At 42.8% G+C, this 21,107-nt stretch overlaps 8 non-coding genes across 8 annotated transcripts; all 8 read left to right on the top strand.

Moving 5' to 3' along the window:
* The first annotated feature begins 3,523 nt into the window (after positions 1-3,523).
* Trnay-gua lies at positions 3,524-3,609 on the top strand. The gene is given in 2 exon segments: positions 3,524-3,560; positions 3,574-3,609. It is a non-coding gene; the product is annotated as a tRNA-Tyr (tRNA).
* Positions 3,610-5,803: 2,194 nt separating this feature from the next.
* Trnay-gua lies at positions 5,804-5,889 on the top strand. The gene is given in 2 exon segments: positions 5,804-5,840; positions 5,854-5,889. It is a non-coding gene; the product is annotated as a tRNA-Tyr (tRNA).
* A 68-nt stretch (positions 5,890-5,957) lies between these two features.
* Trnay-gua lies at positions 5,958-6,043 on the top strand. The gene is given in 2 exon segments: positions 5,958-5,994; positions 6,008-6,043. It is a non-coding gene; the product is annotated as a tRNA-Tyr (tRNA).
* Positions 6,044-8,145: 2,102 nt separating this feature from the next.
* On the top strand, positions 8,146-8,231 carry Trnay-gua. The gene is given in 2 exon segments: positions 8,146-8,182; positions 8,196-8,231. It is a non-coding gene; the product is annotated as a tRNA-Tyr (tRNA).
* Positions 8,232-9,898: 1,667 nt separating this feature from the next.
* Trnay-gua lies at positions 9,899-9,984 on the top strand. The gene is given in 2 exon segments: positions 9,899-9,935; positions 9,949-9,984. It is a non-coding gene; the product is annotated as a tRNA-Tyr (tRNA).
* A 2,261-nt stretch (positions 9,985-12,245) lies between these two features.
* On the top strand, positions 12,246-12,331 carry Trnay-gua. The gene is given in 2 exon segments: positions 12,246-12,282; positions 12,296-12,331. It is a non-coding gene; the product is annotated as a tRNA-Tyr (tRNA).
* A 4,625-nt stretch (positions 12,332-16,956) lies between these two features.
* On the top strand, positions 16,957-17,042 carry Trnay-gua. Its single transcript is given in 2 exon segments — positions 16,957-16,993; positions 17,007-17,042. It is a non-coding gene; the product is annotated as a tRNA-Tyr (tRNA).
* A 2,903-nt stretch (positions 17,043-19,945) lies between these two features.
* On the top strand, positions 19,946-20,031 carry Trnay-gua. Its single transcript is given in 2 exon segments — positions 19,946-19,982; positions 19,996-20,031. It is a non-coding gene; the product is annotated as a tRNA-Tyr (tRNA).
* The last annotated feature ends 1,076 nt before the right edge of the window (positions 20,032-21,107 follow it).

Genomic DNA, 21,107 nt, shown 5'->3' with positions numbered 1-21,107 from the left:
CGCTGGTTCGAATCCGTCTCCAAGGATTTTGTTACGTGCACTGCTGTTTATTTTAGGGAAGGTTACATGGAATGTCCTTTCCTTGAAGACTATAGATTTATTTTGGGCAAGGTTACGTTGATTGTCCTTTCAATGCATATCCATCCTTCGATAGCCCAGTTGGTAGAGCGGGGGGCTGTAGATTTATAATTGTGATCCGAAGTTTGCTGGTTTGAATCCGGCTCGAAAAATGTTTTTAGGTGCCTTGCTGTTTATTTTGGGCAAGGTTACGTTTAATGTCCTTTCCATGTACATCCATCCTTCGATAGCTCAGTTTTGTAGAGCGGGGGGTTGTAGATTTATAATTGTGATCCCTATATCGCTGGTTCGAATCCGGCTGGAAGTATGTTTTACGTTCACAGCTGTTTATTTTGGGCAAGGTTACGTTGATTGTCCTTTCCATGTACATCCATCCTTCGATAGCTCAATTGGTAGAGCGGGGGACTGTAGATTTATAATTGTGATCCCTAGGTCGCTGGTTCGAATCCGGCTCGAAGTATTTTTTTACGTGCACTGCTGTTTATTATGGGCAAGGTTACATGGAATGTCCTTTCCTTGTAGACTGTAGATATATAATTGTGATCCGAAGGTTGCTTGTTTGAATCCGGCTCGAAAAATGTTTTTAGGTGCCTTGCTGTTTATTTTGGGCAAGGTTACGTTTAATGTCCTTTCCATGTACATCCATCCTTCGATAGCTCAGTTTTGTAGAGCGGGGGACTGTAGATTTATAATTGTGATCCCTAGGTCGCTGGTTCGAATCTGGCTCGAAGTATTTTTTTACGTTCACTGCTGTTTATTTTGGTCAAGGTTACGTTGATTGCCCTTTCAATGCTCATCCAACTTTTGATAGCTCAGTTTTGTAGAGCGGGGGACTGTAGATTTATAATTGTGATCCCTAGGTCGCTGGTTCGAATCTGGCTCGAAGAATTTTGTTACGTGCACTGCTGTTTATTTTAGGGAAGGTTACATGGAATGTCCTTTCCTTGGAGACTATAGATTTATTTTGGTCAAGGTTACGTTGATTGTCCTTTCCATGGACATCCATCCTTCGATAGCTCAGTTGGTAGAACGGGGGACTGTAGATTTATAATTGTGATCCCTTGGTCGCTGGTTCGAATCCGTCTCCAAGGATTTTGTTACGTGCACTGCTGTTTATTTTAGTGAAGGTTACATGGAATGTCCTTTCCTTGGAGACTATAGATTTATTTTGGGCAAGGTTACGTTGATTGTCCTTTCAATGCATATCCATCCTTCGATAGCCCAGTTGGTAGAGCGGGGGGCTGTAGATTTATAATTGTGATCCGAAGTTTGCTGGTTTGAATCCGGCTCGAAAAATGTTTTTAGGTGCCTTGCTGCTTATTTTGGGCAAGGTTACGTTTAATGTCCTTTCCATGTACATCCATCCTTCGATAGCTCAGTTTTGTAGAGCGGGGGGTTGTAGATTTATAATTGTGATCCCTATATCGCTGGTTCGAATCCGGCTGGAAGGATGTTTTACGTTCACAGCTGTTTATTTTGGGCAAGGTTACGTTGATTGTCCTTTCCATGTACATCCATCCTTCGATAGCTCAATTGGTAGAGCGGGGGACTGTAGATTTATAATTGTGATCCCTAGGTCGCTGGTTCGAATCCGGCTCGAAGTATTTTTTTACGTGCACTGCTGTTTATTATGGGCAAGGTTACATGGAATGTCCTTTCCTTGTAGACTGTAGATATATAATTGTGATCCGAAGGTTGCTTGTTTGAATCCGGCTCGAAAAATGTTTTTAGGTGCCTTGCTGTTTATTTTGGGCAAGGTTACGTTTAATGTCCTTTCCATGTACATCCATCCTTCGATAGCTCAGTTTTGTAGAGCGGGGGACTGTAGATTTATAATTGTGATCCCTAGGTCGCTGGTTCGAATCTGGCTCGAAGTATTTTTTTACGTTCACTGCTGTTTATTTTGGTCAAGGTTACGTTGATTGCCCTTTCAATGCTCATCCAACTTTTGATAGCTCAGTTTTGTAGAGCGGGGGACTGTAGATTTATAATTGTGATCCCTAGGTCGCTGGTTCGAATCTGGCTCGAAGAATTTTGTTACGTGCACTGCTGTTTATTTTAGGGAAGGTTACATGGAATGTCCTTTCCTTGGAGACTATAGATTTATTTTGGGCAAGGTTACGTTGATTGTCCTTTCAATGCATATCCATCCTTCGATAGCCCAGTTGGTAGAGCGGGGGGCTGTAGATTTATAATTGTGATCCGAAGTTTGCTGGTTTGAATCCGGCTCGAACAATGTTTTTAGGTGCCTTGCTGTTTATTTTGGGCAAGGTTACGTTTAATGTCCTTTCCATGTACATCCATCCTTCGATAGCTCAGTTTTGTAGAGCGGGGGGCTGTAGATTTATAATTGTGATCCCTAGGTCGCTGGTTCGAATCCGGCTCGAAGGATGTTTTACTTTCACAGCTGTTTATTTTGGGCAAGGTTACGTTGATTGTCCTTTCCATGTACATCCATCCTTCGATAGCTCAATTGGTAGAGCGGGGGACTGTAGATTTATAATTGTGATCCCTAGGTCGCTGGTTCGAATCCGGCTCTAAGTATTTTTTTACGTGCACGGCTGTTTATTATGGGCAAGGTTACATGGAATGTCCTTTCCTTGGAGACTGTAGATAAATAATTGTGATCCGAAGGTTGCTTGTTTGAATCCGGCTCGAAAAATGTTTTTAGGTGCCTTGCTGTTTATTTTGGGCAAGGTTACGTTTAATGTCCTTTCCATGTACATCCATCCTTCGATAGCTCAGTTTTGTAGAGCGGGGGACTGTAGATTTATAATTGTGATCCCTAGGTCGCTGGTTCGAATCTGGCTCGAAGTATTTTTTTACGTTCACTGCTGTTTATTTTAGTCAAGGTTACGTTGATTGCCCTTTCAATGCTCATCCAACCTTCGATAGCTCAGTTTTGTAGAGCGGGGGACTGTAGATTTATAATTGTGATCCCTAGGTCGCTGGTTCGAATCTGGCTCGAAGAATGTTTTTAAATGCACTGCTTTTTTATTTTGGGCAAGGTCACGTTGATTGTCCTTTCAATGTACATCCATCCTTCGATAGCTCAGTTGGTAGAGCGGTGGGCGGTAGATTTACAATTGTGATCCCTCATTCGCTGGTTCGAATCCGGCTCAAAGGATGTTTTATACATGCGCTTTACGTTGAGCAATGTTACATGGAAATTCATTTTCTTGGAGACTGATCCTAGGTTGCTGGTTCGAATCCGGCTCGAATAGTTTTTTACGTTCACTGCTGTTTATTTTGGTCAAGGTTACGTTGATTGTCCTTTCAATGTACATCCATCCTTCGATAGCTCAGTTGGTAGAACGGGGGACTGTAGATTTGTAATTGTGATCCCTAGGTCGCTGGTGCGAATCCGGCTCGAAGGATTTTTTTAAGTTCACTGCTGTTTATTTTGGGCAAGGTTACGTTGATTGTCCTTTCAATGTACATCCATCCTTCGATAGCTCAGTTGGTAGAGCGGGGGACTGTAGATTTATAACTGTGATCCCTAGGTCGCTGGTTCGAATCCGGCTCGAAGGATTGTTTTACGTGCACTGCTGTTTATTTTGGGCAAGGTTACATGAAATGTCCTTTCCTTGGAGACTGTAGATTTATGACTGTGATCTCTAGGTCGCTGGTTAAAATCCGGCTTGGAGGATTTTTTATGTGCACTGCTGTTTATTTTGGTCAAGGTTACGTTGATTGTCCTTTCCATGGACATCCATCCTTCGATAGCTCAGTTGGTAGAACGGGGGACTGTAGATTTATGATTGTGATCCCTTGGTCGCTGGTTCGAATCCGTCTCCAAGGATTTTGTTACGTGCACTGCTGTTTATTTTAGGGAAGGTTACATGGAATGTCCTTTCCTTGGAGACTTTAGATTTATTTTGGGCAAGGTTACGTTGATTGTCCTTTCAATGCATATCCATCCTTCGATAGCCCAGTTGGTAGAGCGGGGTCTGTAGATTTATAATTGTGATCCGAAGTTTGCTGGTTTGAATCCGGCTCGAACAATGTTTTTAGGTGCCTTGCTGTTTATTTTGGGCAAGGTTACGTTGATTGTACTTTCCATGTACATCCATAATTCGATAGCTCAGTTTTGTAGAGCGGGGGACTGTAGATTTATAATTGTGATCCCTAGGTCGCTGGTTCGAATCTGGCTCGAAGTATTTTTTTACGTTCACTGCTGTTTATTTTGGTCAAGGTTACGTTGATTGCCCTTTCAATGCTCATCCAACCTTCGATAGCTCAGTTTTGTAGAGCGGGGGACTGTAGATTTATAATTGTGATCCCTAGGTCGCTGGTTCGAATCTGGCTCGAAGTATTTTGTTACGTTCACTGCTGTTTATTTTGGTCAAGGTTACGTTGATTGCCCTTTCAATGCTCATCCAACCTTCGATAGCTCAGTTGGTAGAGCGGGGGACTGTAGATTTATAATTGTGATCCCTAGGTCGCTGGTTCGAATCCGGCTCGAAAAATTTTTTTACGTTTACTGCTGTTTATTTTGGGCAAGGTTACGTTGATTGTCCTTTTAATGTACATCCATCCTTCGATAGCTCAGTTGGTAGAGCGGGGGACTGTAGATTTATAACTGTGATCCCTAGGTCGCTGGTTCGAATCCGTCTCGAAGGATTGTTTTACGTGCACTGCTGTTTATTTTGGGCAAGGTTACATGAAATGTCCTTTCCTTGGAGACTGTAGATTTATGACTGGGATCTCTAGGTCGCTGGTTAAAATCCGGCTTGAAGGATTTTTTATGTGCACTTCTGTTTATTTTGGTCAAGGTTACGTTGATTGTCCTTTCATGGACATCCATCCTTCGATAGCTCAGTTGGTAGAACGGGGGACTGTAGATTTATAATTGTGATCCCTTGGTCGCTGGTTCGAATCCGTCTCCAAGGATTTTGTTACGTGCACTGCTGTTTATTTTAGGGAAGGTTACATGGAATCTCCTTTCCTTGGAGACTTTAGATTTATTTTGGGCAAGGTTACGTTGATTGTCCTTTCAATGTATATCCATCCTTCGATAGCCCAGTTGGTAGAGCGGGGGGCTGTAGATTTATATTTGTGATCCGAAGGTTGCTGGTTTGAATCCGGCTCGAAAAATATTTTTAGGTGCTTTGCTGTTTAGTTTGGGCAAGGTTACGTTGATTGTCCTTTCCATGTACATCCATTTTTCGATAGCTCAGTTTTGTAGAGCGGGGGACTGTAGATTTATAATTGTGATCCCTAGGTCGCTGGTTCGAATCCGGCTCGAAGGATTTTTTACGTTCACTGCTGTTTATTTTGGGCAAGGTTACGTTGATTGTCCTTTCCATGTACATCCATCCTTCGATAGCTCAGTTGGTGGAGCGGGGGACTGTAGATTTATAATTGTGATCCCTAGGTCGCTGGTTCGAATCCGGCTCGAAGAATGTTTTTAAATGCACTGCTTTTTTTATTTTGGGCAAGGTCACGTTGATTGTCTTTTCAATGTACATCCATCCTTCGATAGCTCAGTTGGTAGAGCGGGGGGCTGTAGATTTACAATTGTGATCCCTCATTCGCTGGTTCGAATCCGGCTCAAAGGATGTTTTATACATGCGCTTTACGTTGGGCAATGTTACATGGAATTTCATTTTCTTGGAGACTGATCCAAGGTTGCTGGTTCGAATCCGGCTCGAATAATTTTTTACGTTCACTGCTGTTTATTTTGGTCAAGGTTACGTTGATTGCCCTTTCAATGCTCATCCATCCTTCGATAGCTCAGTTGGTAGAGCGGGGGACTGTAGATTTGTAATTGTGATCCCTAGGTCGCTGGTTCGAATCCGGCTCGAAGGATTTTTTTAAGTTCACTGCTGTTTATTTTGGGCAAGGTTACGTTGATTGTCCTTTCAATGTACATCCATCCTTCGATAGCTCAGTTGGTAGAGCGGGGGACTGTAGATTTATAACTGTGATCCCTAGGTCGCTGGTTCGAATCCGGCTCGAAGGATTGTTTTACGTGCACTGCTGTTTATTTTGGGCAAGGTTACATGAAATGTCCTTTCCTTGGAGACTGTAGATTTATGACTGTGATCTCTAGGTCGCTGGTTAAAATCCGGCTTGGAGGATTTTTTATGTGCACTGCTGTTTATTTTGGTCAAGGTTACGTTGATTGTCCTTTCCATGGACATCCATCCTTCGATAGCTCAGTTGGTAGAACGGGGGACTGTAGATTTATAACTGTGATCCCTTGGTCGCTGGTTCGAATCCGTCTCCAAGGATTTTGTTACGTGCACTGCTGTTTATTTTAGGGAAGGTTACATGGAATGTCCTTTCCTTGGAGACTTTAGATTTATTTTGGGCAAGGTTACGTTGATTGTCCTTTCAATGTATATCTATCCTTCGATAGCCCAGTTGGTAGAGCGTGGGGCTGTTGATTTATATTTGTGATCCGAAGGTTGCTGGTTTGAATCCGGCTCGAAAAATGTTTTTAGGTGCCTTGCTGTTTATTTTGGGCAAGGTTACGTTGATTGTACTTTCCATGTACATCCATCCTTCGATAGCTCAGTTTTGTAGAGCGGGGGGCTGTAGATTTATAATTGTGATCCCTAGGTCGCTGGTTCGAATACGGCTCGAAGGATTCTTTTACGTTCACTGCTGTTTATTTTGGGCAAGGTTACGTTGATTGTCCTTTCCATGTACATCCATCCTTCGATAGCTCAATTGGTAGAGCGGGGGACTGTAGATTTATAATTGTGATCCCTAGGTCGCTGGTTCGAATCTGGCTCGAAGAATTTTTTTAAATGCACTGCTTTTTTATTTTGGGCAAGGTCACGTTGATTGTCCTTTCAATGTACATCCATCCTTCGATAGCTCAGTTGGTAGAGCGGGGGGCTGTAGATTTACAATTGTGATCCCTCATTCGCTGGTTCGAATCCGGCTCAAAGGATGTTTTATACATGCGCTTTACGTTGGGCAATGTTACATGGAATTTCATTTTCTTGGAGACTGATCCTAGGTTGCTGGTTCGAATCCGGCTCGAATAATTTTTTACGTTCACTGCTGTTTATTTTGTACAAGGTTACGTTGATTGTCCTTTCCATGTACATCCATCCTTCGATAGCTCAGTTGGTGGAGCGGGGGACTGTAGATTTATAACTGTGATCCCTAGGTCGCTGGTTCGAATACGGCTCGAAGGATTCTTTTACGTGCACTGCTGCTTATTTTGGGCAAGGTTACATGAAATGTCCTTTCCTTGGAGACAGTAGATTTATGACTGGGATCTCTAGGTCGCTGGTTAAAATCCGGCTTGAAGGATTTTTTATGTGCACTGCTGTTTATTTTGGGCAAGGTTACGTTAATTGTCCTTTCCATGTACATCCATCCTTCGATAGCTCAGTTTTGTAGAGCGGGGGACTGTAGATTTATAACTGTGATCCCTAGGTCGCTGGTTCGAATCCGTCTCCAAGGATTTTGTTACGTGCACTGCTGTTTATTTTGGGCAAGGTTACGTTGATTGTACTTTCCATGTACATCCATCCTTCGATAGCTCAGTTTTGTAGAGCGGGGGGCTGTAGATTTATAATTGTGATCCCTAGGTCGCTGGTTCGAATCGGGCTCGAAGGATTTTTTACGTTCACTGCTGTTTATTTTGGGCAAGGTTACGTTGATTGTCCTTTCCATGTACATCCATCCTTCGATAGCTCAATTGGTAGAGCGGGGGACTGTAGATTTATAATTGTGATCCCTAGGTCGCTGGTTCGAATCCGGCTCGAAGAATTTGTTTAAATGCACTGCTTTTTTATTTTGGGCAAGGTCACGTTGATTGTCCTTTCAATGTACATCCATCCTTCGATAGCTCAGTTGGTAGAGCGGGGGGCTGTAGATTTACAATTGTGATCCCTCATTCGTTGGTTCGAATAAGGCCCAAAGGATGTTTTATAAAGGATGTTTTATACATGCGCTTTACGTTGGGCAATGTTACATGGAATTTCATTTTCTTGGAGACTGATCCTAGGTTGCTGGTTCGAATCCGGCTCGAATATTTTTTTACGTTCACTGCTGTTTATTTTGGTCAAGGTTACGTTGATTGCCCTTTCAATGCTCATCCATCCTTCGATAGCTCAGTTGGTAGAGCGGGGGACTGTAGATTTATAACTGTGATCCCTAGGTTGCTGGTTCGAATCCGGCTCGAAGGATTGTTTTACGTGCACTGCTGTTTATTTTGGGCAAGGTTACATGAAATGTCCTTTCCTTGGAGACTGTAGATTTATGACTGGGATCTCTAGGTCGCTGTTTAAAATCCGGCTTGAAGGATTTTTTATGTGCACTGCTGTTTATTTTGGGCAAGGTTACGTTGATTGTCCTTTCCATGTACATCCATCCTTCGATAGCTCAGTTTTGTAGAGCGGGGGACTGTAGATTTATAATTGTGATCCCTAGGTGGCTGGTTCGAATCCGGCTCGAAGTATTTTTTTACGTTCACTGCTGTTTATTTTGGGCAAGGTTACGTTGATTGTCCTTTCCATGTACATCCATCCTTCGATAGCTCAGTTGGTGGAGCGGGGGACTGTAGATTTATAACTGTGATCCCTAGGTCGCTGGTTCGAATACGGCTCGAAGGATTCTTTTACGTGCACTGCTGCTTATTTTGGGCAAGGTTACATGGAATGTCCTTTCCTTGGAGACTGTAGATTTATAACTGTGATCCCTAGGTCACTGGTTCGAATACGGCTCGAATAATTTTTTACGTTCACTGCTGTTTATTTTGGTCAAGGTTATGTTGATTGCCCTTTCAATGCTCATCCATCCTTCGATAGCTCAGTTGGTAGAGCTTGGGACTGTAGATTTATAACTGTGATCCCTAGGTCGCTGGTTCGAATCCGGCTCGAAGGATTGTTTTACGTGCACTGCTGTTTATTTTGGGCAAGGTTACATGAAATGTCCTTTCCTTGGAGACTGTAGATTTATGACTGGGATCTCTAGGTCGCTGGTTAAAATCCGGCTTGAAGGATTTTTTATGTGCACTGCTGTTTATTTTGGGCAAGGTTACGTTGATTGTCCTTTCCATGTACATCCATCCTTCGATAGCTTAGTTTTGTAGAGCGGGGGACTGTAGATTTATAATTGTGATCCCTTGGTCGCTGGTTCGAATCCGTCTCCAAGGATTTTGTTACGTGCACTGCTGTTTATTTTAGGGAAGGTTACATGGAATGTCCTTTCCTTGGAGACTATAGATTTATTTTGGGCAAGGTTACGTTGATTGTCCTTTCAATGCATATCCATCCTTTGATAGCCCAGTTGGTAGAGCGGGGGGCTGTAGATTTATAATTGTGATCCGAAGTTTGCTGGTTTGAATCCGGCTCGAAAAATGTTTTTAGGTGCCTTGCTGTTTATTTTGGGCAAGGTTACGTTTAATGTCCTTTCCATGTACATCCATCCTTCGATAGCTCAGTTTTGTAGGGCGGGGGGCTGTAGATTTATAATTGTGATCCCTAGGTCGCTGGTTCGAATCCGGCACGAAGGATGTTTTACGTTCACAGCTGTTTATTTTGGGCAAGGTTACGTTGATTGTCCTTTCCATGTACATCCATCCTTCGATAGCTCAATTGGTAGAGCGGGGGACTGTAGATTTATAATTGTGATCCCTAGGTCGCTGGTTCGAATCCGGCTCGAAGTATTTTTTTACGTGCACTGCTGTTTATTATGGGCAAGGTTACATGGAATGTTCTTTCCTTGGAGACTGTAGATATATAATTGTGATCCGAAGGTTGCTGGTTTGAATCCGGCTCGAACAATGTTTTTAGGTGCCTTGCTGTTTATTTTGGGCAAGGTTACGTTGATTGTCCTTTCCATGTACATCCAACCTTCGATAGCTCAGTTGGTAGAGCGGGGGACTGTAGTTTTATAATTGTGATCCCTAGGTCGCTGGTTCGAATCCAGCTCGAAGAATTTTTTTACGTTCACTGCTGTTTATTTTGGGCAAGGTTACGTTGATTGTCCTTTCAATGTACATCCATCCTTCGATAGCTCAGTTGGTAGAGCGGGGGACTTTAGATTTATAAGTGTGATCCCTAGGTCGCTGGTTCGAATCCGGCTCGAAGGATTGTTTTACGTGCACTGCTGTTTATTTTGGGCAAGGTTACATGAAATGTCCTTTCCTTGGAGACTGTAGATTTATGACTGTGATCTCTAGGTCGCTGGTTAAAATCCGGCTTGAAGGATTTTTTATGTGCACTGCTGTTTATTTTGGTCAAGGTTACGTTGATTGTCCTTTCCATGGAAATCCATCCTTCGATAGCTCAGTTGGTAGAACGGGGGACTGTAGATTTATAATTGTGATCCCTTGGTCGGTGGTTCGAATCCTTCTCCAAGGATTTTGGTACGTGCACTGCTGTTTATTTTAGGAAAAGGTTACATGGAATGTCCTTTCCTTGGAGAGTGTAGATTTATTTTGGGCAAGGTTACGTTGATTGTCCTTTCAATGTACATCCATCCTTCGATAGCCCAGTTGGTAGAGCGGGGGGCTGTAGATTTATAATTGTGATCCGAAGGTTGCTGGTACGAATCCGGCTCGAATAATTTTTTACGTTCACTGCTGTTTATTTTGGTCAAGGTTACGTTGATTGTCCTTTCCATGTACATCCATCCTTCGATAGCTCAATTGGTAGAGCGGGGGACTGTAGATTTATAATTGTGATCCCTAGGTCGCTGGTTCGAATCCGGCTCGAATAATTTTTTACGTTCACTGCTGTTTATTTTGGTCAAGGTTACGTTGATTGCCCTTTCAATGCTCATCCATCCTTCGATAGCTCAGTTGGTAGAGCGGGGGACTGTAGATTTATAACTGTGATCCCTAGGTCGCTGGTTCGAATCCGCCTCGAAGGATTGTTTTACGTGCACTGCTGTTTATTTTGGGCAAGGTTACATGAAATGTCCTTTCCTTGGAGACTGTAGATTTATGACTGGGATCTCTAGGTCGCTGGTTAAAATCCGGCTTGAAGGATTTTTTATGTGCACTGCTGTTTATTTTGGGCAAGGTTACGTTGATTGTCCTTTCCATGTACATCCATCCTTCGATAGCTCAATTGGTAGAGCTGGGGACTGTAGATTTATAATTGTGATCCCTAGGTCGCTGGTTCGAATCCGGCTCGAAGTATTTTTTTACGTGCACTGCTGTTTATTATGGGCAAGGTTACATGGAATGTCCTTTCCTTGGAGACTGTAGATAAATAATTGTGATCCGAAGGTTGCTTGTTTGAATCCGGCTCGAAAAATGTTTTTAGGTGCCTTGCTGTTTATTTTGGGCAAGGTTACGTTTAATGTCCTTTCCATGTACATCCATCCTTCGATAGCTCAGTTTTGTAGAGCGGGGGACTGTAGATTTATAATTGTGATCCCTAGGTCGCTGGTCCGAATCTGGCTCGAAGTATTTTTTTACGTTCACTGCTGTTTATTTTAGTCAAGGTTACGTTGATTGCCATTTCAATGCTCATCCAACCTTCGATAGCTCAGTTTTGTAGAGCGGGGGACTGTAGATTTATAATTGTGATCCCTAGGTCGCTGGTTCGAATCTGGCTCGAAGAATTTTTTTAAATGCACTGCTTTTTTATTTTGGGCAAGGTCACGTTGATTGTCCTTTCAATGTACATCCATCCTTCGATAGCTCAGTTGGTAGAGTGGTGGGCTGTAGATTTACAATTGTGATCCCTCATTCGCTGGTTCGAATCCGGCTCAAAGGATGTTTTATACATGCGCTTTACGTTGAGCAATGTTACATGGAATTTCATTTTCTTGGAGACTGATCCTAGGTTGCTGGTTCGAATCCGGCTCGAATAGTTTTTTACGTTCACTGCTGTTTATTTTGGTCAAGGTTACGTTGATTGCCCTTTCAATGATCATCCATCCTTCGATAGCTCAGTTGGTAGAGCGGGGGACTGTAGATTTATAATTGTGATCCCTAGGTCGCTGGTTCAAATCTGGCTCGAAGTATTTTGTTACGTTCACTGCTGTTTATTTTGGTCAAGGTTACGTTGATTGCCCTGTCAATGCTCATCCAACCTTCGATAGCTCAGTTGGTAGAGCGGGGGACTGTAGATTTATAATTGTGATCCCTAGGTCGCTGGTTCGAATCCGGCTCGAAAAATTTTTTACGTTCACTGCTGTTTATTTTGGGCAAGGTTACGTTGATTGTCCTTTTAATGTACATCCATCCTTCGATAGCTCAGTTGGTAGAGCGGGGGACTGTAGATTTATAACTGTGATCCCTAGGTCGCTGGTTCGAATCCGGCTCGAAGGATTGTTTTACGTGCACTGCTGTTTATTTTTGGCAAGGTTACATGAAATGTCCTTTCCTTGGAGATTGTAGATTTATGACTGGGATCTCTAGGTCGCTGGTTAAAATCCGGCTTGAAGGATTTTTTATGTGCACTGCTGTTTATTTTGGTCAAGGTTACGTTGATTGTCCTTTCCATGGACATCCATCCTTCGATAGCTCAGTTGGTAGAACGGGGGACTGTAGATTTATAATTGTGATCCCTTGGTCGCTGGTTCGAATCCGTCTCCAAGGATTTTGTTACGTGCACTGCTGTTTATTTTAGGGAAGGTTACATGGAATGTCCTTTCCTTGGAGACTATAGATTTATTTTGAGCAAGGTTACGTTGATTGTCCTTTCAATGCATATCCATCCTTCGATAGCCCAGTTGGTAGAGCGGGGTCTGTAGATTTATAATTGTGATCCGAAGTTTGCTGGTTTGAATCCGGCTCGAACAATGTTTTTAGGTGCCTTGCTGTTTATTTTGGGCAAGGTTACGTTGATTGTACTTTCCATGTACATCCATCCTTCGATAGCTCAGTTGGTAGAACGGGGGACTGTAGATTTATAATTGTGATCCCTTGGTCGCTGGTTCGAATCCGTCTCCAAGGATTTTGTTACGTGCACTGCTGTTTATTTTAGGGAAGGTTACATGGAATGTCCTTTCCTTGGAGACTTTAGATTTATTTTGGGCAAGGTTACGTTGATTGTCTTTTCAATGCATATCTATCCTTCGATAGCCCAGTTGGTAGAGCGTGGGGCTGTTGATTTATATTTGTGATCCGAAGGTTGCTGGTTTGAATCCGGCTCGAAAAATGTTTTTAGGTGCCTTGCTGTTTATTTTGGGCAAGGTTACGTTGATTGTACTTTCCATGTACATCCATCCTTCGATAGCTCAGTTTTGTAGAGCGGGGGACTGTAGATTTATAATTGTGATCCCTAGGTCGCTGGTTCGAATCCGGATCGAATAATTTTTTTTACGTTCACTGCTGTTTATTTTGGGCAAGGTTACGTTGATTGTCCTTTCAATGTACATCCATCCTTCGATAGCACAGTTGGTAAAGCGGGGGACTGTAGATTTATAATTGTGATCCCCAGGTCGCTGGTTCGAATCCGGCTCGAAGGATTTATTTTTATGTTCACTGCTGTTTATTTTGGGCAAGGTTACGTTGATTGTTCCTTCCATGTACATCCATCATGCGATCGCTCAGTTGGTAGAGCGGGGGACTGTAGATTTATAATTGTGATCCCTAAATCGCTGGTTCGAATCCGGCTCGAAATTTTTTTTTAGGTGCACTGCTTTTTTAATTTGGCCAAGTTTACGTTGATTGTCCTTTCAATATACATCCATCCTTCGATAGCTCAATTGGTAGAACGGGAGACTGTAGATTTATAATTGTGATCCCTTGGTCGCTGGTTCGAATCCGGCTCGAAGACGTTTTTTAAATGCACTGCTTTTTTATTTTGGGCAAGGTCACGTTGATTGTCCTTTCAATGTACATCCATCCTTCGATAGCTCAGTTGGTAGAACGGGGGGCTGTAGATTTACAATTGTGATCCCTCATTCGCTGGTTCGAATCCGGCTCAAAGGATGTTTTATACATGCGCTTTACGTTGGGCAATGTTACATGGAATTTCATTTTTTTGGAGACTGATCCTAGGTTGCTGGTTCGAATCCGGCTCGAAGGATTTTTTACGTTCACTGCTGTTTATTTTGGTCAAGGTTACGTTGATTGCCCTTTCAATGCTCATCCATCCTTCGATAGCTCAGTTGGTAGAGCGGGGGACTGTAGATTTATAATTGTGATCCCTAGGTCGCTGGTTCGAATCCGGCTCGAATAATTTTTTTCACGTTCACTGCTGTTTATTTTGGGCAAGGTTACGTTGATTGTCCTTTCAATGTACATCCATCCTTCGATAGCACAGTTGGTAAAGCGGGGGACTGTAGATTTATAATTGTGATCCCCAGGTCGCTGGTTCGAATCCGGCTCGAAGGATTTATTTTTATGTTCACTGCTGTTTATTTTGGGCAAGGTTACGTTGATTGTTCCTTCCGTGTACATCCATCATGCGATCGCCCAGTTGGTAGAGCGGGGGACTGTAGATTTATAATTGTGATCCCTAAATCGCTGGTTCGAATCCGGCTCGAAATTATTTTTTAGGTGCACTGCTTTTTTATTTTGGCCAAGTTTACGTTGATTGTCCTTTCAATATACATCCATCCTTCGATAGCTCAATTGGTAGAGCGGGGGATTGTAGATTTATAATTGTGATCCCTAGGTCGCTGGTTCGAATCCGGCTCGAAGTATTTTTTTACGTGCACTGCTGTTTATTATGGGCAAGGTTACATGAAATGTCCTTTCCTTGGAGACTGTAGATTTATGACTGTGATCTCTAGGTCGCTGGTTAAAATCCGGCTTGAAGGATTTTTTATGTGCACTGCTGTTTATTTTGGTCAAGGTTACGTTGATTGTCCTTTCCATGGACATCCATCCTTCGATAGCTCAGTTGGTAGAACGGGTGACTGTAGATTTATAATTGTAATCCCTTGGTCGCTGGTTCGAATCCGGCTCGAAGACTTTTTTTAAATGCACTGCTTTTTTATTTTGGGCAAGGTCACGTTGATTGTCCTTTCCATGGACATCCATCCTTCGATAGCTCAGTTGGTAGAGCGGGGGGCTGTAGATTTACAATTGTGATCCCTCATTCGCTGGTTCGAATCCGGCTCAAAGGATGTTTTATACATGCGCTTTACGTTGGGCAATGTTACATGGAATTTCATTTTCTTGGAGACTGATCCTAGGTTGCTGGTTCGAATACTGCTCGAAGAATTTTTTACGTTTACTGCTGTTTATTTTGGTCAAGGTTACGTTGATTGCCCTTTCAATGCTCATCCATCCTTCGATAGCTCAGTTGGTAGAGCGGGGGACTGTAGATTTATAATTGTGATCCCTAGGTCGCTGGTTCGAATCCGGCTCGAATGATTTTTTTACGTTCACTGCTGTTTATTTTGGGCAAGGTTACGTTGATTGTCCTTTCAATGTACATCCATCCCTCGATAGCTCAGTTGGTAGAGCGGGGGACTGTAGATTTATAACTGTGATCCCTAGGTCGCTGGTTCGAATCAGGCTCGAAGGATTGTTTTACGTGCACTGCTGTTTATTTTGGGCAAGGTTACATGAAATGTCCTTTCCTTGGAGACTGTAGATTTATGACTGTGATCTCTAGGTCGCTGGTTAAAATCCGGCTTGAAGGAGTTTTTATGTGCACTGCTGTTTATTTTGGTCAAGGTTACGTTGATTGTCCTTTCCATTGACATCCATCCTTCGATAGCTCAGTTGGTAGAACGGGGGACTGTAGATTTATAATTGTGATCCCTTGGTCACTGGTTCGAATCCGTCTCCAAGGATTTTGTTACGTGCACTGCTGTTTATTTTAGGGAAGGTTACATGGAATGTCCTTTCCTTGGAGACTATAGATTTATTTTGGGCAAGGTTACGTTGATTGTCCTTTCAATGCATATCCATCCTTCGATAGCCCAGTTGGTAGAGCGGGGGGCTGTAGATGTATAATTGTGATCCGAAGTTTGCTCGTTTGAATCCGGCTCGAAAAATGTTTTTAGGTGCCTTGCTGTTTATTTTGGGCAAGGTTACGTTTAATGTCCTTTCCATGTACATCCATCCTTCGATAGCTCAGTTTTGTAGAGCGGGGGGCTGTAGATTTATAATTGTGATCCCTAGGTCGCTGGTTCGAATCCGGCTCGAAGGATGTTTTACGTTCACTACTGTTTATTTTGGGCAAGGTTACGTTGATTGTCCTTTCCATGTACATCCATCCTTCGATAGCTCAATTGGTAGAGCGGGGGACTGTAGATTTATAATTGTGATCCCTAGGTTGCTGGTTCGAATCCGGCTCGAAGTATTTTTTTACGTGCACTGCTGTTTATTATGGGCAAGGTTACATGGAATGTCCTTTCCTTGGAGACTGTAGATATATAATTGTGATCCGAAGGTTGCTGGTTTGAATCCGGCTCGAACAATGTTTTTAGGTGCCTTGCTGTTTATTTTGGGCAAGGTTACGTTGATTGTCCTTTCCATGTACATCCATCGTTCGATAGCTCAGTTTTGTAGAGCGGGGGACTGTAGATTTACAATTGTGATCCCTCATTCGCTGGTTCGAATCCGGCTCAAAGGATGTTTTATACATGCGCTTTACGTTGGGCAATGTTACATGGAATTTCATTTTCTTGGAGACTGATCCTAGGTTGCTGGTTCGAATCCGGCTCGAAAAATTTTTTAAATGCACTGCTTTTTTATTTTGGGCAAGGTCACGTTGATTGTCCTTTCAATGTACATCCATCCTTCGATAGCTCAGTTGGTAGAACGGGGGGCTGTAGATTTACAATTGTGATCCCTCATTCGCTGGTTCGAATCCGGCTCAAAGGATGTTTTATACATGCGCTTTACGTTGGGCAATGTTACATGGAATTTCATTTTCTTGGAGACTGATCCTAGGTTGCTGGTTCGAATCCGGCTCGAATAATTTTTCACGTTCACTGCTGTTTACTTTGGTCAAGGTTACGTTGATTGCCCTTTCAATGCTCATCCATACTTCGATAGCTCAGTTGGTAGAGCGGGGGACTGTAGATTTATAACTGTGATCCCTAGGTCGCTGGTTCGAATCCGGCTCGAAGGATTGTTTTACGTGCACTGCTGTTTATTTTGGGCAAGGTTACATGCAATGTCCTTTCTTTGGAGACTGTAGATTTATGACTGGGATCTCTAGGTCGCTGGTTAAAATCCGGCTTGAAGGGTTTTTAATGTGCACTGCTGTTTATTTTGGGCAAGGTTACGTTGATTGTCCTTTCCATGTACATCCATCCTTCGATAGCTCAGTTTTGTAGAGCGGGGGACCGTAGATTTATAATTGTGATCCCTAGGTGGTTGGTTCGAATCCGGCTCGAAGTATTTTTTTACGTTCACTGCTGTTTATTTTGGGCAAGGTTACGTTGATTGTCCTTTCCATGTACATCCATCCTTCGATAGCTTAGTTGGTGGAGCGGGGGACTGTAGATTTATAACTGTGATCCCTAGGTAGCTGGTTCGAATACGGCTCGAAGGATTCTTTTACGTGCACTGCTGGTTATTTTATGCAAGGTTACATGGAATGTCCTTTCCTTGGAGACTGTAGATTTATAATTGTGATCCCCAGGCCGCTGGTTCGAATACGGCTCGAAGGATTTTTTTATGTTCACTGCTGTTTATTTTGGGCAAGGTTACGTTGATTGTTCCTTCAATGTACATCCATCATGCGATAGCTCAGTTGGTATAGCGGGGGACTGTAGATTTATAATTGTGATCCCTAAATCGCTGGTTCGAATCCGGCTCGACATTTTTTTTTAGGTGCACTGCTTTTTTATTTTGGCCAAGTTTACGTTGATCGTCCTTTCAATATACATCCATCCTTCGATAGCTCAATTGGTAGAACGGGGGACTGTAGATTTATAATTGTGATCCCTAGGTCGCTGGTTCGAATCCGGCTCGAAGTATTTTTTTACGTGCACTGCTGTTTATTATGGGCAAGGTTACATGAAATGTCCTTTCCTTGGAGTCTGTAGATTTATGACTGTGATCTCTAGGTCGCTGGTTAAAATCCGGCTTGAAGGATTTTTTATGTGCACTGCTGTTTATTTTGGTCAAGGTTACGTTGATTGTCCTTTCCATAGACATCCATCCTTCGATAGCTCAGTTGGTAGAACGGGGGACTGTAGATTTATAATTGTGATCCCTTGGTCGCTGGTTCGAATCCGGCTCGAAGACTGTTTTTAAATGCACTGCTTTTTTATTTTGGGCAAGGTCACGTTGATTGTCCTTTCAATGTACATCCATCCTTCGATAGCTCAGTTGGTAGAGCGGGGGGCTGTAGATTTACAATTGTGATCCCTCATTCGCTGGTTCGAATCCGGCTCAAAGGATGTTTTATACATGCGCTTTACGTTGGGCGATGTTACATGGAATTTCATTTTCTTGGAGACTGATCCTAGGTTGCTGGTTCGAATCCGGCTCGAAGAATTTTTTACGTTTACTGCTGTTTATTTTGGTCAAGGTTACGTTGATTGCCCTTTCAATGCTCATCCATCCTTCGATAGCTCATATGGTAGAGCGGGGGACTGTAGATTTATAATTGTGATCCCTAGGTCGCTGGTTCGAATCCGGCTCGAAGGATTGTTTTACGTGCACTGCTGTTTATTTTGGGCAAGGTTACATGAAATGTCCTTTCTTTGGAGACTGTAGATTTATGACTGTGATCTCTAGGTCGCTGGTTAAAATCCGGCTTGAAGGATTTTTTATGTGCACTGCTGTTTATTTTGGTCAAGGTTACGTTGATTGTCCTTTCCATGGACATCCATCCTTCGATAGCTCAGTTGGTAGAACGGGGGACTGTAGATTTATAATTGTGATCCCTTCGTCGCTGGTTCGAATCCGTCTCCAAGGATTTTGTTACGTGCACTGCTGTTTATTTTAGGGAAGGTTACATGGAATGTCCTTTCCTTTGAGACTTTAGATTTATTTTGGGCAAGGTTACGTTGATTGTCCTTTCAATGTATATCCATCCTTCGATAGCCCAGTTGGTAGAGCGGGGGGCTTTAGATTTATATTTGTGATCCGAAGGTTGCTGGTTTGAATCCGGCTCGAAAAATGTTTTTAGGTGCCTTGCTGTTTATTTTGGGCAAGGTTACGTTGATTGTCCTTTCCATGTACATCCATCCTTCGATAGCTCAGTTTTGTAGAGCGGGGGGATGTAGATTTATAATTGTGATCCCTAGGTCGCTGGTTCGAATCCGGCTCGAAGGATTTTTTTGCGTTCACTGCTGTTTATTTTGGGCAAGGTTACGTTGATTGTCCTTTCCATGTACATCCATCCTTCGATAGCTCAATTGGTAGAGCTGGGGACTGTAGATTTATAATTGTGATCCCTAGGTCGCTGGTTCGAATCCGGCTCGAAGAATATTTTTAAATGCACTGCTTTTTTATTTTGGGCAAGGTCACGTTGATTGTCCTTTCAATGTACATCCATCCTTCGATAGCTCAGTTGGTAGAGCGGGGGGCTGTAGATTTACAATTGTGATCCCTCATTCGCTGGTTCGAATCCGGCTCAAAGGATGTTTTATACATGCGCTTTACGTTGGGCAATGTTACATGGAATTTCATTTTCTTGGAGACTGATACTAGGTTGCTGGTTCGAATCCGGCTCGAATAATTTTTTACGTTCACTGCTGTTTAATTTGGTCAAGGTTACGTTGATTGCCCTTTCAATGCTCATCCATCCTTCGATAGCTCAGTTGGTAGAGCGGGGGACTGTAGATTTATAATTGTGATCCATAGGTCGCTGGTTCGAATCTGGCTCGAAGGATTGTTTTACGTGCACTGCTGTTTATTTTGGGCAAGGATACATGAAATGTCCTTTCCTTGGAGACTGTAGATTTATGACTGGGATCTCTAGGTCGCTGGTTAAAATCCGGCTTGAAGGATTTTTAATGTGCACTGCTGTTTATTTTGGGCAAGGTTACGTTGATTGTCCTTTCCATGTACATCCATCCTTCGATAGCTCAATTGGTAGAGCGGGGGACTGTAGATTTATAATTGTGATCCCTAGGTCGCTGGTTCGAATCCGGCTCGAAGGATTGTTTTACGTGCACTGCTGTTTATTTTGGGCAAGGTTACATGAAATGTCCTTTCTTTGGAGACTGTAGATTTATGACTGTGATCTCTAGGTCGCTGGTTAAAATCCGGCTTGAAGGATTTTTTATGTGCACTGCTGTTTATTTTGGTCAAGGTTACGTTGATTGTCCTTTCCATGGACATCCATCCTTCGATAGCTCAGTTGGTAGAACGGGGGACTGTAGATTTATAATTGTGATCCCTTCGTCGCTGGTTCGAATCCGTCTCCAAGGATTTTGATACGTGCACTGCTGTTTATTTTAGGAAAGGTTACATGGAATGTCCTTTCCTTTGAGACTTTAGATTTATTTTGGGCAAGGTTACGTTGATTGTCCTTTCAATGTATATCCATCCTTCGATAGCCCAGTTGGTAGAGCGGGGGGCTTTAGATTTATATTTGTGATCCGAAGGTTGCTGGTTTGAATCCGGCTCGAAAAATGTTTTTAGGTGCCTTCCTGTTTATTTTGGGCAAGGTTACGTTGATTGTCCTTTCCATGTACATCCATCCTTCGATAGCTCAGTTTTGTAGAGCATGGGGATGTAGATTTATAATTGTGATCCCCAGGCCGCTGGTTCGAATACGGCTCGAAGGATTTTTTTTATGTTCACTGCTGTTTATTTTGGGCAAGGTTACGTTGATTGTTCCTTCAATGTACATCAATCATGCGATAGCTCAGTTGGTATAGCGGGGGACTGTAGATTTATAATTGTGATCCCTAAATCGCTGGTTCGAATCCGGCTCGAAATTTTTTTTTAGGTGCACTGCTTTTTTGTTTTGGCCAAGTTTACGTTGATTGTCCTTTCAATATACATCCATCCTTTGATAGCTCAATTGGTAGAGCGGGGGACTGTAGATTTATAATTGTGATCCCTAGGTCGCTGGTTCGAATCCGGCTCGAAGTATTTTTTTACGTGCACTGCTGTTTATTATGGGCAAGGTTACATGAAATGTCCTTCCCTTGGAGTCTGTAGATTTATGACTGTGATCCCTAGGTCGCTGGTTCGAATCCGGCTCGAAGGATTTTTTTACGTTCACTGC

The sequence above is a fragment of the Nematostella vectensis genome, chromosome 3 (genome assembly GCF_932526225.1).
Source record: "Nematostella vectensis chromosome 3, jaNemVect1.1, whole genome shotgun sequence".
Classification (NCBI taxonomy): Eukaryota; Metazoa; Cnidaria; class Anthozoa; order Actiniaria; family Edwardsiidae; genus Nematostella; species Nematostella vectensis.
Note: the sequence above shows the minus strand (reverse complement) of the source record. Positions and strands in the feature narration are given on the sequence as shown.